Consider the following 18,629-nt stretch of genomic DNA (forward strand, 5'->3'; position numbering starts at 1 on the left):
AACAATTTGATGTCATCTGCAAACTGGCTACCTCACTACTTACCTCTAACTTCAGATCACTTACAAGGTGAAAAGCAGCAGTCCCAATACAGATCCCTGAAGGAATCCGCAGCTCACATCCCTCCATTGCAAGAACTGACCACATCCCTCCATTGCAAGAGACTGGATTTATACCCCGCCCTTCACTACCCCAAGGAGTCTCAGAGCAGCTTACAATCTCCTTTCCCCTCCCCACATCAGATACGCTGTGAGCAGGGCCGGATTTAGACTTGCTGAGGCCCTAAGCTATACAAAACCCAGAGGCCCCCTACTGTTTTAAATTACATCAGCTGGTCTCAGAAAAATTTAAAATATATACGCCTTTTAATATTTGAAATCACTTTTTATATTGTGTTTTTATTCGAGGCCCCAGCAGATTGCGAGGCCCTAAGCTGTAGCTTATTTAGTTTATGCGTAAATCCGGCACTGGCTGTGAGGTAGGTGGGACTGAGAGAGCTCTTTCGAGAACTGCCCTTGAGAGAACAGCTCTGAAAGAACTTGTGACTGACCCAAGGTCACACCAGCAGCTGCATGCGGAGGGGTGGGGGCTCAAACCAGATCCTCCCAGATGAGAGTCCGCGCTCCTAGCCACTGCACCAAACTGGCTCTCTGCTTTAGTTCTACTCTGCTTTTGTTTTTTTAAAGCCAATTTCCAATCCATAAGAGGACTTATCCTCTTATCCCATGACTCAAGGACAGTTGGTGAGGGACTTTATCAAAAGGATTTGGGAAATCCAAACAATGTCTATGGGTGCCGACAGAATGGGCTGTCTCCAGGTAAAATCCCAGCTGCTAGGTCGGTAGTTCAGCAGTTCGAGACCCGGGTGTGCCGCATGACGGAGTGAGCTCCCGTCTCTAGTTCCAGCTCCTGCCAACCTAGCGGTTCGAAAGCAAGAAATTGCAAGTAGATAAATAGGTACCACTTCGGTGGGAAGGGAACAGCGTTCCGTGCGCCTTGGTGTTTAGTCATGCCGTCCACATGACCACGGAAACGTCTTCGGACAGCACTGGCTCTTCGGCTTTGAAACGGAGATGAGCACCGCAACCCTAGAGTCGGATCCTACTGGCTTTCGAGCAAGGGAACCTTTCCCTTTCCCTTTAGGCTTTTTTAATTCAACTCAGTCAACAGCAGGTGTCAGCACTGGACGACAGCAGCTCTCGCCAGCACTGACCCGGACTGTCCCCAAGGTTGTTTTACAGGTACCTAGCAGGCTCTGCTTGCTAACTTATTGTTCACAGCTGAACAAAGTTTGAGTCCAGCGGCACCTTTAAGACCAATAAAGTTTTATTCACAGCACGTGCATGCACACAAAAGCTTATAAACAGAATAACACTTTGTTGGTCTTAAAGGTGCCACCGGACTCAAACTTAGTTCTGCCGCTTCACCGGACTCTGTGGCCTTGGACCAGGCTGAGCCCCCCCCCCCCAACCCCACCCTCTCCCGGATCCACCCCCAAAGTTTCCAGGTATTTTCCAACTCAGACTTGGCAACCCTAGCTGGATTATTTTACCTTTATGTCTGTTCTGGGTTGTGTTGCATGCTTTGGAACTGTAATTGTTAATGCCTCAAGAACTTAACAGATATGCTGTAAGAACCTTCAGTAGGTTTGTTTAGGGTGTTACCCCTCTTGTTTTTACATCCTTGAACTTCTCCTGGAGCTATATTGTTTTTGAACTTTTTATTTACTTTCCTTACAATGATGCCTGTTTAGCTTTATGGTGTTTTGTGCTGTGAGTGAACTGGTCCTGAGACCCAGGATAATCTTGGCTATGTCATTAGTAGAGGGTCTTGTTCCAGGGTCTCATGTCTGAGATGGAACAATTCTCCCGAAGCAAAGCAGGGCAGGCAGCCTTGACAACTGGCTCATTCCTGTTTATTCACATTCCCAAAAACCTTTAAAAGGTGAGTGAGAAAGGGCTTACCTTAGCTGAGGTTTTGCTGGTTTCTATTCAATATTCTATTGATAATTTTATCTGTAATAATCCTTTTTGTCAATTTACCTGGAGCAGACATTGATCTAACAGCTCTATAATTTCCTGGATTTTTTTTTTTTAAAGTATTATATTGGGCACTCTCCACTTCTCTGATACAGAGGCTGATCTTAGGGACATGTTACAATCTCTTTTCCAAGCAATAGGATTTGCTTCCCATCAGTTAGATTCTCTGCTCTGCCATGGAAGGTCGCTGCGTGGCCTAGGGCCCCTCCCACGCACTCGGCTTGGCCTACCTCACAGGGGGGTTGTGAGGATAAAACAGAGAAGGGGAGAATATAGTAAGCCCCTCTGAGTCCCTGTCTGAAAGAAACTTGGTTTTTTTAAAAAATAAAATAAAGGAAAACTGGCCCTGACCTGGATAGGAAGAAGAAGCACAGTCCAAAAACTGTAACAAAAAATATAACGAAGACTGTGAGATGAAACCATTAATAACGTTAAGCAACTTATATTCACGTGTTGTATTATCTAATCATGTGTATAATAAATTCTCAGGTTATAATAAACTTACAAATAGCAACAGTTTGTATCAACATGCAAAAGTTCAAAAATACATCATAACAGATTTAGGAATATACAAGAAAGGCCCCCAACGTTTTTTAATATGATGAATGCAATACGTCCGATAGATCCTGAGTCCATCCTGCAAAGGCTCCAGATACTGAAACAAAGTATGGACTTAGGATCTATTAGACTTTTTGCATTCGTCATAAAAAACCAGTTTTTGGACACTTCTTGTATATCCTTAAATTTGTTACGATGTAATTGATACAACTCTTGATATTTGTACATTTATCATAATGTGGGAATTTATTATACACATGAATAGATAATACAACACACGTGAATATAAGTTGTTTAACTTGATTAGCGTTTCCTTCTCAGTCTTTGTTATATTTGTTGCTACACCTGACCTGGATAGCCCAGGCAAGCCCGATCTCATCAGTTCTTGGAAGCTAAGCAGGGCCAACCCTGGCAAGTACTGGGATGAGAGACCGCCAAGGAATACCTGGGCTGGGATGGAGAGGCAAGCAGCAAGCAACCTCTCTGCCTCCCAGCCCCACTAGGGGTCGCCAGAAGTCAGTCATGACTTCCAGGTGCACGCGTGCGCATACACACACACCCAAATACTCGCACACACAAAATAAAGGAAAATCTGATCCTCCATTGAGCACAATTGATGCTGCTGCGCTGTGGATGTGTAAGGTAAAGGTAAAGGTTTCCCTTGCTCGAAAGCCAGTCGAATAGTAAAAAAAAAAACCCAGTAGCACCTTGAAGACTAACAAACTTTATTGTAGCATAAGCTTTCGAGAAACACAGCTCTCTTCGTCAGATGCATGGAGAGTATGAAGAAACTGGCCACCTATATATATCTATATATCTCTCTCTGGGATGAGTTTGTAGATCAGAGGGAGGGTCCTGTGGCTGGAGGAAGTCTGGCACGTCCAACTGCATTGAACCTTACCCACATACCACCTCGGTCTTCTGCCTGGAGAGAGGACTATCAGTACACCGCCTCAGTGGGCATAATATGACTCAAAAAAGGTAAGGGTAAAGGTTCCCTTGCTCAGGGTCCTGTGGCTGGAGGAAGTCTGGCGCGTCCAACTGCATTGAACATTACCCACATACCCCCTCGGTCTTCTGCCTGGAGAGAGGCATAATATGACTCAAAGAAGGTAAGGGTAAAGGTTCCCTTGCTCGAAAGCCAGTCGAATCCGACTCTAGGGTTGCAGTGCTCATCTCCGTTTCCAAGCCGAAGAGCCAGCGCTGTCCGAAGACGTTTCCGTGGTCATGTGGCCGGCATGACTAAACACCAAGGCGCACGGAATGCTGTTCCCTTCCCACCGAAGGGGTACCTATTTATCTACTTGCAGTTTCTTGCTTTCGAACGGCTAGGTTGGCAGGAGCTGGAACTAGAGACGGGAGCTCACTCCATCATGCGGTGCACTCCAGTCTCGAACTTCTGAACTACCGACCTTCCAGCCTGCAGTTCAGTGTCTTAACCACTTGAGCCACTGCAGCTCCAATATGACTCAAGAGCGTGGTTATAAACAAATCATTGCTTTGGGAGCTGGTGGGATGCCGTGTTGTAGATAACACACACGCGTGACCTCCTCCCCGATCTTTCTAATTGGGAGATGCCGGGGATTGAACCTGGGACCTTCGGCGTGCAAAGCAGATTCTCTTCCACTGAGCCACGGCCCCTTCCTCCTCCTGCAATGTATTTCTTGCATCCTACGGTGCCTCGCGGCTGGCAGGAGGGAATTCCTCGTGGAGAAGAGGGGAAGGGCAATTTTTGCCAGTTTCTTCCTCCCCTCTCACTGTGGCACCCTCAGACACATTCTGGGGGGGGAGGGCAGTTCCACTGGCCCACAGAGGGGAAATTTATGGGGAGACCCAATCCCACATTCATTTCTGATTCCTTTCCATTCCGTAAGGAAGAACCTGAGGTCGGGGGTTTCAAAGGGACATTTCCCCTTCTGCATTAAGAAGAGGAGGTTGGATTTATACCCCGCCCTTCACTACCCGAAGGAGTCTCAGAGCGGCTTACAATTCCTTTCCCCCTCCCCGCAACAGACACCCTGTGAGGTCGGTGGGGCAGAGAGAGCTATGAGAGAACTGCCCTTGAGAGAACAGCTCTGAGAGAACTTATGACTGACCCAAGGCCAGACCAGCAGCTGCATGTGGAGTAGTGGGGATCAAACCCAGTTCTCCCAGATTAGAGTCCGCGCTCCTAACCACTACATCAAACTGGCTCTCACCATACTGGCTCTCAGTCAGTCCTCTAGTTGTAAGAGGTCTCTGACAAACTACTGAGGAGACTGGTGGTTAACCCTGCCCTTCCAAGAGTTCTGGTCAGCTGTTTCCTCCTCATTTTATCCTCACAACAACCCTATGAGGTAGGTTTAGGCTGATGGAGAATTAATGACCAGCCTGCGGCTCCCCAGTGAGGAAGCAGGAATATGAACCACTCTAACCACTGCACCACACTGCCAATCCAGTATGTAAAGCTCTGAGCACAACAACCCCCCCCTTCAAATGCCTGCCTACCATGGAAAAAAGCACACCTGGTTAAGAAGACAAGACTGATCAAGATTGCGAGCAAATGCAGCTGTTCCTTCTTCCTTTGGCTCTAGTTCAAAAGAGAAGCAAAAGGCAACTAGTTCAAAGTCTGCATACCTACACTTGTAACCTAGTCTGTGGTTGTAGGTTTATTAGATCAGGAGCACCAAATATTTGCTTTACAAAGTGCCTTTGAAAGGGAAAATGTTGAAATTGGAAGACTTGACAGAGGGAGGGGAAGATTGCTTTCTAACTGGGCTGGGGCCCAAGGTTAAAGAGGGCATTCTTGCTAACAGGGCCAGACAACATCTTACACTATTTACATATCTGACCCAGGTCCTGGCTGACGTGTATCCAGAAGTTCCACACAGAACCTGAATTCTCAGTACTCCGGGGCCCCAATTCAAGTCAGGGGTACAGCACGTATGGAGAGCTCTTCCTATCCTTATATATATTTAATTTCACTGGGGGGGGGGAATTATAGCCACTTTTCCACCCGACTGAGCATCTCCAAGGAGCTACGGTGGCTCAAGTGGTTAAGACGCTGAACTGCAGGCTGTGGAAGATCGGTAGTTCAGCAGTTCGAGACCCGAGTGTGCCGCATTACGGAGTGAGCTCCCGTCTCTAGTTCCAGCTCCTGCCAACCTAGCAGTTCGAAAGCAAGAAATTGCAAGTAGATAAATAGGTACCACTTTGGTGGGAAGGTAACAGTGTTCCATGCGCCTTGGTGTTTAGTCATGCCGGCCACATGACCACGGAAATGTCTTCGGACAGCGCTGGCTCTTCGGCTTTCAAACGGAGATGAGCACCACAACCCTAGAGTCGGATTCGACTGGCTTTCGAGCAAGGGAACCTTTACCTTTAGCATCTCCAAGATGGTAATTATGAAAACATTAAGATGAAGAAACACACATAAATATATACGGTCGACTTGAAAACAATTCAAACAGAACATGTAAACAAATGAAGACATGGATGGGAGGAAAGGGCAAGAAAGGGAACTCGGACAAAGCCAAAAAAAGTCTTCACACACTCATGGAAGACCATGATCGAAGGGGGACAGATGAAGCTCTCTGGGGAGGGAATTTCCTAATTTTGGTGCCACCACCAAGGAGGCCCTTTCCTGGTTTACAGTTTTCCCACTGCTATTGGCTCCGCTGAAGAAACGCCCATGTATGGATTCCCCAATAAGGAAATAGAAGCTCTTCACCGAAGAAACATCAGTCCTGTAATGTGTAGTAGAGGGACTTTGAACCAGTCCTCCTCTCTCCGTCTCCCAGACTAACCAGGGTCCTTGTGAGAAAAAAGGGGGCTCATCCCAGATCGGTTACCTGCATGCCCTTAAGAAGAGCAGGTTACTTATTCCGCACAGTTAGGCAACTGAAATGCTTCTCGATAGGGGGTTGAACAGAGTGGGACGTGACACTGAGTTAGACAGGGTGTGTGTGTGGACATTGCGTAAAGCAGTGAGTGGGTGAAAAGACCACCATGCCCGAAGTGCAGCTGACGGGCCAGAGGGGCTGTGCATGAGGATATAACGGCCTGCAATTTCTTGCTGCTTCACGAAGAAGCATCAGTCCTGTAATGTGTAGTGGAGGGACTTTGAACCAGTCCTCCTCTCACCGTCTCCCAGCCTAACCAGGGTCCTTGTGAGAAAAAAGGGGGATAATCCCAGATCGGTTACCTGCATGCCCTTCAGAAGAGCTGGTTGCTTATTCCGCACACTTAGGCAACTGAAATGCTTCTCAATAGGGGGTTGAACAGAGTGGGGCATGACACTGAGTTAGACAGGGTGTGTGTGTGGACATCGCGTAAAGCAGTGAGTGGGTGAAAAGACCACCATGCCTGAAGTGCAGCTGACGGGCCAGAGAGTCTGTGCATGAGGATATAACGGCCTGCAATTTCTTGCTGCTCCACAGTAAATAAGAGAAGGAAAGGATGGGATTCCTTTCACGTGTCCCATCACATTTTTTTTAAAGATTCAGGCAAGCAACGTTTATTTATTACTTTTTTTTAAAGATTCAGGCAAACAACGTTTATTTATTACATTCAGACTGCTTACGACAACCTTGTGAGGTAGGCTGAAAGATAACAGCATGGACTTCTGGCAATCTTCTTAGCTTCAGATTCCACACCCCCATCACCTTTTAAGGAAGTCTCAAGGCCTCAGCATCCTTTCGCACCCCAGAGCCTCTGAGAGAAGGAGGGGCATTCTTTCTGGTAGAGAAAAGGCGGGGGGGAACCTTAACCCAACAAAATTGAATCAAGTACCTGAAAGGTAAGTTAGAAAGCAAAAAGCGGGGCCAAACCCTAAAACGAAATATGAACCAGTTGTACGTAAGAATACGTGTATTTATTACAAAGACATCTAAAAGCATATCAGGGCCCAACACAAGCCTCGAAATATATTAGAAAGTGACATGTGTCCAAGAGAAAGCAATAGGGACCTAACACGTTTCGACCCAATTGGGCCTTCCTCAGAGGTCAAAAGATAGAAGGTACAAATAGGCTCTTATTACAATCAAAAGACAATGCACAAGTACATACAGGACTCCTGTTTTGGGTGAGCTAGCTTTGGTGCAGTGCTTAGGTGCACGGACTCTAATCTGGGAGTACCGGGTTTGATTCCCCACTCCTCCACTCGCACCTGCTGGATGACCTTGGGCAAGCCATAGTTCTGGCACAGCTGTTCTTGAAAAAGAGCCATTTCTGTCAGAGCTCTCTCAGCCCCACCTGCCTCACAGGGTGTCTGCTGTGGGGAGGGGAAGGGAAAGGAGTTTGTAAGCCGCTCTGAGACTCCAAGTGAAGGGTGGGGTATAAATCCAATCTCTTCACTTCTTCTTCTTCTACCTGTTTCAGGTACTTGATTGCATTCTTCCCTGTATCCTGGAGAAGAAAAGACTTCTCAGATACCAGACAGGGTTGTCCCTACCTTGCCTCAGTGTAACAGAAACAGGCAGTTTTCAGATTCTGCTGAATTCCTGGGGCTGCCACATCCATTGAAATGGGGGCTTCATCTTCTCCCACCACCCACCTTGCAGGGCTGTTGTGAAGATAACAGTGCATGAATTCCTTGGAAGAAGGCTGGAATGCAAATGCATCCAACAAACCACTCCTTGCCCTTCAAGTGACGTTGTATGAATTCGTAAAATATCCCTGAGTTCATTGCTAGAAGGTGAGATATACATTTGTGCACACTTTGAAAGAATTTGGAAGAAAAACCAATTCCCCAAATCAGATTGTGCTGTCATAAGAGGCATTGCTGTTACCATAAGGGGCACGGAGGTTTTTGTTGCCCTGAACGGGATGGCTTAGGCTTGCTGGATTACTTCAGATCTTGGAAGCTGAGCAGGATCGACCCTGATCAGTATTCGGATGGGAGACCACCAAAGAAGTCCAGGGTCCCTACACAGAGGAAAGCAATGGCAAACCACCTCTGCCCCTCTCTCGCCTTCAAGAAAACGCCATTGGGGGGGGTCGCAGTGTGTCGGCTGTGACTTGACTGCACTTTCCCCCCTCCCCCCAAGCTTGTAAAGGTAAAGGTAAAGGTCTCCCTTGCTCGAAAGCCAGTCGAGTCCGACTCTAGGGTTGCGGTGCTCATCTCCGTTTCCAAGCCGGAGCCAGTGCTGTCCGAAGACGTTTCCGTGGTCATGTGGCCGGCATGACTAGACGCCGAGGCGCACGGAACGCTGTTCCCTTCCCACCGAAGCGGTCCCTATTTACCTACTTGCAATGTCTTGCTTTCGAACTGCTAGGTTGGCAGGAGCTGGAACTAGAGACGGGAGCTCACTCCGTCGTGCGGCACACTCGGGTCTCGAACTGCTGAACTACCGACCTTCCATAGCCTGCAGTTCAGCGTCTTAACTACTTGAGCCCCCAAGCTTGACTCGCCATCAAAAGCAGAGAGCTCCCTCCCCCCCTTCCCAGGCCACCTTATCGCACTAGTAGAAAGCAGTCGGGAAAAGGAGCTGCTGCTGCGGCCACCTTAATATTATCTCCCCTTGCCTCGCCCCTGGGATCATCAGGTAACGAAGTGAAGGAGATAAGGCTGGTGGGGAAACCTCAGGCTGCTTCTCTCCTCCTGTGACCTGCCGTCCACCACGCAAAGAGGAGTCAACGGAAGCACCAAGCCTTTTCTTGCACGATCCAGTGCCAGGGTCCCTTCCGCAGCCTGGCCAGTGCCCTGAGGTGTCCCTCGGCCCTCATGAGCAGCTAGTTGAAGCCCCCTCTGGAGGGCTGCCTCGCCTTCCCAAAGAAGTAGGGCCCTCCTGGTCAATGTTCCCTCTAATCTGTGGAGTCTTGTGAGCCAAAAATTCTACTTTGTGAGCTACTGGCACTAAAGTTGTGAGCAGGCAGTTTGGCTACTGCCTAAGTCAGTTTGCCTTGGAATCATCCTTCCTGAGCTATGACAAAAATGTGTGAGCTGGAGGCTAAAAAAACTGTGAGCTAGCTCACACTAACTCAGCTTAGAGGGAACATTGTGTGTGTAAAGTCTTGGGATAGGCCAGGTCTATCGAGCAGCCTTATGAAGGAGATCTGAAGATCACCCTTCAGGGTGGGGGGGGGGCAGCTGAAGGACTTGGCCTTAGCATAGCTAGACCGGGGGACACCCCCCCCATTTTTCAACTTGTGTCCTTGCTGTCTCCTGATTGGCTCTTCTGCAGAGCTTCCCATTGCTCGTTCTTTTTACAGCAGGTAGACTGGTTAGTTTAGGCTTTCTCTCTGTATGTCCTGTAACAGTTTGTTCTTCTATAATCAGCGTGCTTATTTTTTTCTCTGAACAGTCAGTGCTCCACTTCCTTTGCATATTTAAACTCTGCCAACATAAAGGAGTCCAACTGAAGGCCGCTGCCATTTCCCTGAATCTTTTGTAAAAAAAAAAATTTATTTTGAATCATAAAACATAACAATAAACAGTAAAACCTTCAAATATGTAGAACATTGTTTTAACAAAGAACTAGAAAACGATTGCAGTTTGAGTTACATAAAATGTAGAACCTCATAATACTTCTTTGGTACAGAATAACGAGAAAACATATCATTACTGAAAACCGTTTCTAGGAAAGGGAACCATTTAAATTGAAATTCTGAATGATTTGAAGACGTTTTGCTACTTGAGACTTTATCAGAAATGTTATCCATAGCATAGAACTCCCGTAGTTTAGAATAAAGGTAAAGGTAAAGGTTCCCTTGCTCGAAAGCCAGTCGAATCCGACTCTAGGGTTGTGGTGCTCATCTCCGTTTCCAAGCCCAAGAGCCAGCGCTGTCCGAAGACGTTTCCGTGGTCATGTGGCCGGCATGACTAAACACCAAGGCGCACAGAACGCTGTTCCCTTCCCACCGAAGTGGTACCTATTTATCTACTTGCAATTTCTTGCTTTCAAACTGCTAGGTTGGCAGGAGCTGGAACTAGAGATGGGAGCTCACTCCGTCATGCGGCGCACTCGGGTCTCGAACTGCTGAACTACCAACCTTCCACAGCCTGCAGTTCAGCATCTTAACCACGTGAGCCAACGCAGCTCCTGGGTAGTGAAGGGCGGGGTATAAATCCAATCTCTTCTCTTCTTCTCTTCTTGGTCTTCTCTACCCCTACAGACAAACAGGGCTACCCGTCTTGTGTTATCTTACTTAATGACCTCATTCTGTATCGCTTTGGGGAGTAACCTCACTCTAGGGTTTGGTAAGAGCAGCGAATGGGCTGGCTGATTAAAAGCCAGACTAGTTGACTACGCTCTCCTTGGTAGATGATAGCCTTTAACGAGGCCATTCACTCAAAGGGCCGTAAGCCGAGAATCAAGGTGGCAAGGTGGTACCTTACTCCAGTTAGATTGCATAAAATCTCAAACCAATATTCACCTCTGTGTTGGAGGTTATGTGGGGAAAGGGGCACTATTGTTGGTGGTCTTGTATTAAAGTTTCCCTGAATCTTGAAGAGCCACAGAAAGCTGGGTGGGGGACACACCAGCTTCCCCCCTGATTGCCACGAATAGCCCCCGATTCGCCACTGGGAAATAACTAAACTAGGGGAAACTTTTGCACTGTGTGCTGTTATCACCACTTTTTTGGGGGGAGCTGCAAGCTGGGGGCCAGATAGGGTAGAATGAGGCAGGGCGAATCAGCCCTGGAGGTATTTTGTTCCCCAGACTGTGGGGGATGAGGCAACAACACAGCAGGAGCCGCACTTAATCCAACCCCCACAACCCTCTGGGTGCCTTTCTCATGTGAGGATAAATCCTTCTGTGTCTCCTTTGCAGGGAGCCAGGAATCAACAAAACCTCGGCTGGGAGAAATGGAGGTCAGTCTCTACTGCAGCGTTCCCTCTAAGCTGAGTTAGTGTGAGCTAGCTCACAGTTTTTAAGCCTCCGGCTCACACATTTCTGTCTTAGCTCAGGAAGGATGGCTCCAGAGCAGAGTAATTTATGTGGCAGCCAAAATTGCTCGCTCACCACTTTAATGCCAGGAGCTCACAAAGTAGAATGTTTGCTCACAGGACTCCACACCTTAGAGGGAGCATGTCCCATTTGGAGGTGGATATATTTGGTGGGAGGTTTGAGACAGTCAGAGTGACTCACACACCCAGGCCCATATCCTCTGGACTTACTCCTGAGTAAACGTGCAAGCATCCCAATCCTAGGCACCGAAACCCCCTGAGCCTGAGGGATGGTAACATTAGCAGCAGGTCTGGGCTGCCACGCAAACTGTAGAGCCACCCCACGTGTGAGTCTCCACATGTTCTTGCAGCTACTAAGCAGCTCCTAGCAGCCTCTCCTCTCCTTCCTGGCCGGATGTGAAAAACCAGAAGGCCAGGGGTTGCCACAGGTTTAGGGTTGCCAACTTCTAGTTGGTTGTACAAATATAAAGACACTCCGTGAATGAATTACGAACATAAGCAGAAAAATTATATTGTATGAAACAATTCAAACATTTTGAAATCTTTGTTAAAGAACACTTATATATATATTTTACAGAGCTAGGAACAAAAAGTACTTGATACAAAGGGAGAATAGAACTAGAGTCCACAATTCCTTTATATAAAAAACTTCAGGAGTGCAATAGTTCCACGTCATATGGGAGTACAGCTATAAACGGCTGGCTTCACTGCCGCGCTCACGTTACGCTTCTTCAGATAGCTGGTACTCTTTAGCTGTGAACTGAAAATTATATTTCCATGTCATATTTACTATATTACAACATATTAACTATATCCCCAGTTGTCAGCACATACATACTCACTGAAATAGAGTTTCAACAATTCTCCTTCACTAGTTTTCCATTCGCTCCACTGATAGGTTCTCTTTCTGCTGATTAAAGGTAAAGGTTCCCTTGCTCGAAAGCCAGTCAAGTCCGACTCTAGGGTTGCGGTGCTCATCTCCGCTTCAAAGCCGAAGAGCCAGCGCTGTCCGAAGACGTTTCCGTGGTCATGTGGCCGGCATGACTAAACACCGAGGCGCATGGAACGCTGTTACCTTCCCACCAAAGTGGTCCCTATTTATCTACTTGCAATTTCTTGCTTTCGAACGGCTAGGCTGGCAGGAGCTGGAACTAGAGCCGGGAGCTCACTCCATCATGCAGCAACTCGGGTTTCGAACTGCTGAACTACTGACCTTCCACAGCCTGCAGTTCAGTGTCTTAACCACTTGAGCCACCGCAGCTCCTTTTCTGCTGATTAGGCTTCTGCAATAGTGGTGGTGATTAACACCCAACATATGCCATTAAGTATGTACTGACAATCTGGAGTCACAATATTCTGAAGAATGTTGGACTGGATGGGCCTTTGGCCTGATCCAACATTGGCGTCTCTTATGTTCTTATGTTCTTAACCCTGTGAGCAAAAATTCTGTCCTCTTATGTTCTTATGATGTGTACTGACAATCTGGAGTCACAATATTCTGACACAACTTACATCAGTAAATAATATCCTATTTTATATTTTTATTTCTAAGAATGAGGTGTCTAATAAACTCGTGAGTAAACCAAAGGAAGGAAAACTGACCTGAAATAACCTACTCGTAGGTATATTTAAAATATAAAATAGGATATTATGTACTGATGTAAGTTGTGTCAGAATATTGTGACTCCAGATTGTCAGTACATACTTAATGGCATATGTTGGGTGTTAATCACCAACACTATTGCAGAAGCCTAATCGGCAGAAAGAGAATGGAGCGAATGGAAAACTAGTGAAGGAGAATTGTTGAAACTCTATTTCAGTGAGTATGTATGTGCTGACAACTGGGGATATAGTTAATATGTTGTAATCAGTGTTATCTCTAAGCTGAGTTAGGATGAGCTAGCTCACAGTTTTTTAGCCTCCGGCTCACACATTTTTGTCTTCGCTCACGAAGGAGGGCTCCAGAGCAAACTAATTTATGCAGTAGACAAATCACTCGCTCACAACTTTAATGCTAGTCGCTCGCAAAGTAGAGTTTTTGCTCACAAGACTCCACAGCTTAGAGGGAACATTGGTTGTAATATAGTAAATATGACATGGAAATATAATTTTCAGTTCACAGCTAAAGAGTACCAGCTATCTGAAGAAGGGTAACGTGAGCGCGGCAGTGAAGCCAGCCGTTTATAGCTGTAGTTCACATATGACGTGGAACTACTGAAGTTTTTTATACAAAGGAATTGTGGACTCTAGTTCTATTCTCCCTTTGTATCAAGTACTTTTTGTTCCTAGTTCTGTAATATATATATAAGTGTTCTTTAACAAAGATTTCAAAATGTTTGAATTGTTTCATACAATATAAGTTTCCTGCTTATGTTCGTAATTCATTCACGGAGTGTCTTTATATTTATACAATCTCCTCCCATGAGCTCTCATTTTTGATATACAGCTTCCAGGTGGTGGCTGGAGATCTCCAGGCGACAGGGATCGGTTCTCCTGGAGAAAGTTGCCACTTTGTAGGGTGGACTCTATGGCATTATGCCCCACGGAAGTCCCTCCACTCCCCAAAGTCAACCCTCCTGAGGCTCCACCCCCCAAGTCCCCAGGTATTTCCCAACCTGGAGCTGGCAACCCTACGACAGGTTGCGTCCGAGGAATGCAGATAGTCTCAGACTTCTGGGAGGGAGGCCCGCATCTCGAGAACACACTGATACGTTAGGCTGCACCTTTCCTGTTTGTAGGAATCCCAGCCTCTGCCGTGGAACTCGCTGGGTGACCTCGGGCCGGTCACAGACTCTGAGCCTAACCTGCCTCAGAGTGTTGTCGCGAGGATGAAAGGGAGGAGGGGAGAGTGGCCTAAGCCACTTTGGGTCTGATACAAGGAGGAATGGAGATTCCCTAAGACAGGAGAATTCCATGATCTCTGTTCCTACTGGGCCTTGACTCTCTAACGTCAATATCCCTGCCCCGAAATCTGGCTGGCCTTTCAAGAGCTGCAGTTTTCAGTTAGGTACTATGTGTGAACCAAAGAGATTTTAAAGTTAATGTTCTCTCTAAAAGAGGGAGATGTGGTGTAATGTGTCTTTAAGATCGCTTGGCGTTGTCATGTCCACCTGCAGGGCATTAGCAGAGTGGGTTTTGGGGTTTTTTTTATCAGTCGCCTACTTGTTTGTAACGGGAGCACGTTGTGAGTGCAGTTTTGCCTGGCATAAGGTTTGTGGAATAAACATTGTACTTTTGGATTAAACCCTGCCTGAGAGTGTGACTGAGACATTGTTGGATCTGTCCTGGACAGTGGACATTACATGGATCTCGCCCTCTCTTTGCACTCAGCGGCTTTACTCCCAAGCAGTGTTCCCTCTAAGCTGAGTTGGTGTGAGCCAGCTCACAGTTTTTTAGCCTCCAGCTCACAGATGTTTGATCTAGCTCAGGAAGGATGGCCTCAAAGCAAACTAATTTATGCAGCAACCAAATGGCTCGCTCACAACTTCAGTGCCCGTAGCTCGCAAAGTAGGATTTTCGCTCACAAGACTCCACAGCTTAGAGGGAACATTGCTCCCAAGGTCAGCTTGAAGTGATGGAAGGCCCGGGTCAGATTTGCCCTCTGCTGACATGTTCAACCATCTCCCGCCACCCCCACCCCCGCAATATAGAGAGGATAATTGTTTTGCCCCAGACCTCTGCATGTTTATTCGGAAATTAACCAAACTGCAGTAGGCAAGGCTTAAAAGTAAAGGTAAAGGTTCCCTTGCTCGAAAGCCAGTTGAGTCCGACTCTAGGGTTGCGGTGCTCATCTCCGTTTCCAAGCCGAAGAGCCAGCGCTGTCCAAAGACGTTTCCGTGGTCATGTGGCCGGCATGACTAAACACCAAGGCGCACGGAACGCTGTTCCCTTCCCACCGAAGTGGTACCTATTTATCTACTTGCAATTTCTTGCTTTCGAACTGCTAGGTTGGCAGGAGCTGGAACTAGAGACGGGAGCTCACTCCGTCATGCGGCACTCGGTTCTCGAACTGCTGAACTACTGACCTTCCACAGCCTGCAGTTCAGCGTCTTAACCACTTGAGCCACCGCAGCTAACCAGGCAAAGCTTAGGCTCAGGGAAATGGGCACAGGACTGGAGCCTGGCCGGGAAGAGCCCTGCCTGGATTTCAGAGGGCCAAAGGGTGTGTGTGGGGAGGGGGGATGGAGCAATAGCCCCTTTTCTGGGGGAAGCCCGATGCCTGGAAGCCCCCGGGGCACCAGAGCTGGAAGGAGACCAGCAGCTTATCCATGTCTTTCGCTGGCCTAGAAGATCGAGATAAGGCCCCTGTGAGTCACCCCTTCCTCGTGTGATCTGAGGAAGGCCTCTTCCCCCCAGCCAAGAACTCCAGAAACACCTCCCAGGCCGCCTCCCCTGGGAGAAGACCAAGGGCGGGGTCAAGGCAGGGCCCCCACCGGGAGCCTAGAAATCTTGGCCCCCTGAGCCAGCACTCCTTGTCCAGCCACCGTGGTCTGGAAGAAGAAGAAGACTTGGTCTTCCGCTCGGCCAGTCGAGGGGCCACCTCCTTCCAGGCAAAGTGTTGCTGCCACCACCCAGCGGGGGTGACAGAAGCCTGACCTAAGCTCAGAACCCAAAGGAAGTTCCCATAAAATGGAAGCTGCTCGCAGAGGAGGTAGGAGCCAAACCTATTGAAATTTGAAATGCTGTGATACGGCTTATTGGGGGGGGGGGAGTCTGGATGGAGCTGATTTGTCTCGGTGGCCTCCACAGGGTCCTTCCAGCGGCTCAGGATTGGCAGGGCAGGTCCCTTGCCAGGGAGAGGAAAGGGGAGCTGTCAGGGCCGCCCCTTGAAGGCTAGCCGTCGGATTCCAGCGGAAGCTTTTGGGGGACCGACAGAGTGCCTGGCCTGGGGAGGGAGGAGGCGGCTGGAAGTCTTGCAGGCTTCCTGGGGGAACCCAACTCTTAATGGGCTGCAAGATCCTGGATTTGAAGGTGTTGTTTGGGGCAAGCTCTCTTTTGATGGCTCTTGCGGCCCAGGAGGAAGAAGTCCGTCCTTTCCATGGTGTTCTTTCCTAGCCTCGCCGAAGCATCGGAATCCAACAGGAGCTCCCTGGGGCACCTTAAAGCGTTTGAGTAATTTCCAGGGTTAACTTGAAGGGAGCCTGAAACGACCCTCTTTGGGTTGACAACAGAGCTTTAAAAAAAGGGACCTTTTCTTAGGAGCCACAAGGGCGTTGGGAGGCCCCTTCCCAGAACTGACGGCCACGAAGATCTTTCCAAATTCCCTGGGTTCTTGGTTGCCAATTCACTTTCCTGCTCTGTCCAAGAATGTCTTGTAGCCTAGCCTACCTCACAGGGGTTTTTAAAATGATTTTTTAATTATTATTTTCTCTTAAAAGGGTGGGATGCAGAAGGAAAAAAGGGGTAGGGGAGAAATATAGATCCATCCATTTGTAAAGTGTTATGAATTGTTACGTACAGCAAGTAAAATCAGATATTTTACCAAATGTGTTACATATTTCAAATATAAGAGCAAGCGATAAAACTTGAATATTCCAGAATTACAAAATTTCGAATCGATTCTCTCTTTAAAGAATAGACCAAAACTTTCCTAAGGTGAACGACAGTCTAGTAACAATAGAGGAAATTATATCTTTAACAACTGAACAGGTTTCTATACTAAAATTAAATCACTGTAAAAATCTTGATATTGCTTTAATTGTTTATTTAAATCTAAATTTTATTCTTAGTAATTATTGAATTGCATATTGAAACTATAATCAACATTTTCAGCACCTTTAATATGATATTCAGGTAATTCAGGTAATTCCAGAACTTTAAAAAAAGTTATTTCCATAATATGAGTAATAAGCTTGCCATTTCTGCTGAAATTCTTAGATACAAAATTGTTTACAAAATTGGTTAGTTTTGCCAATGTTACATAGCTAGTTTTTCTTTCCAGATCTCTATTGTAGGGCAGTCTTCTGTCTTCCATTTCATTGCAAAAATTACTCTGGTAGCTGTTAACATATATTTAAATAGGTCTTGTGAGGTTCTATTTATGTTGTCCACTAAGATTCCCAGTAACATAGTCTCTGGTTTCATTGGAAATTTGGTTTTTAAACTGTTTTGAATTTGATCATGTATATTTTCCCAATATCTTTTGGTTTTGATGCAAGTCCACCACACATGAAAAAGGTGCCCTCTTCTTTTTTTACATTTCCAGCAAGCCCCTTTGTAATTCTTATCCATCTTTGCAATATCTATTGGAGTGAAGTACCATCGGTAAAAGGAGCTGTGGTGGCTCAAGTGGTTAAGACGCTGAACTGCAGGCTGTGGAAGGTCGGTAGTTCAGCGGTTCGAGACCCGAGTGTGCCGCATGACGGAGTAAGCTCCCGTCTCTAGTTCCAGCTCCTGCCAACCTAGCAGTTCAAAAGCAAGAAATGGCAAGTAGATAAATAGGTACTGCTTCGGTGGGAAGGTAACAGCGTTCCATGCGCCTCGGTGTTTAGTCATGCTGGCCACATAACCACGGAAACGTCTTCGGACAGCGCTGGCTCTTCGGCTTGGAAACGGAGATGAGCACCGCAACCCTAGAGTCGGACTCAACTGGCTTTCGAGCAAGGGAAACCTTTACCTTTACCTTACCATCAGTAAAATATCTTGAAACAGTTTTCCCTTAGTGCTTGACTTGCAGTAATTCACAGAGGGGTGGTGGTGGTTTGAGAATAAAACAGAGAAGAGGAGACTGGGGGAAGCCACTCTGAGTTCCTGCTGGGAAGAAATGGGGACAAGAAATGAATTAAATTATGTTGGGTCTTGAAGGCACATTTATTCCTAGTTGCTCTGCTGCGGAGGTGTCGGCCAGACTGATGTTGCAGGGGACATGGCAGTTGGATGGCGACTCAGGGGGCCCTGCCCGCTTTGCGTTTTCCCTGCAGATGCCGCTTTTCAGGTGCCTCCCTGGCTGGATGCCAGCTCCAGAGGCGGCCGCAGGAGGAAGCGGACAGTTTTCACTCAAGAGCAGCTCGACGTTCTGGTGAGCGCGTTTGAGATGAACCGTTATCCCGGCATCGAACTGCGGGAGGAGCTGGCGAGGAGGATTGGAGCCCCTGAATCCAGAGTCCAGGTGAGTCCCCCGGGGTGCTTTTGTCTGGTTCGAAAG

Source organism: Gekko japonicus, unplaced genomic scaffold (genome assembly GCF_001447785.1).
Source record: "Gekko japonicus isolate JY-2015 unplaced genomic scaffold, Gekko_japonicus_V1.1 scaffold3955, whole genome shotgun sequence".
Lineage (NCBI taxonomy): Eukaryota > Metazoa > Chordata > Lepidosauria > Squamata > Gekkonidae > Gekko > Gekko japonicus.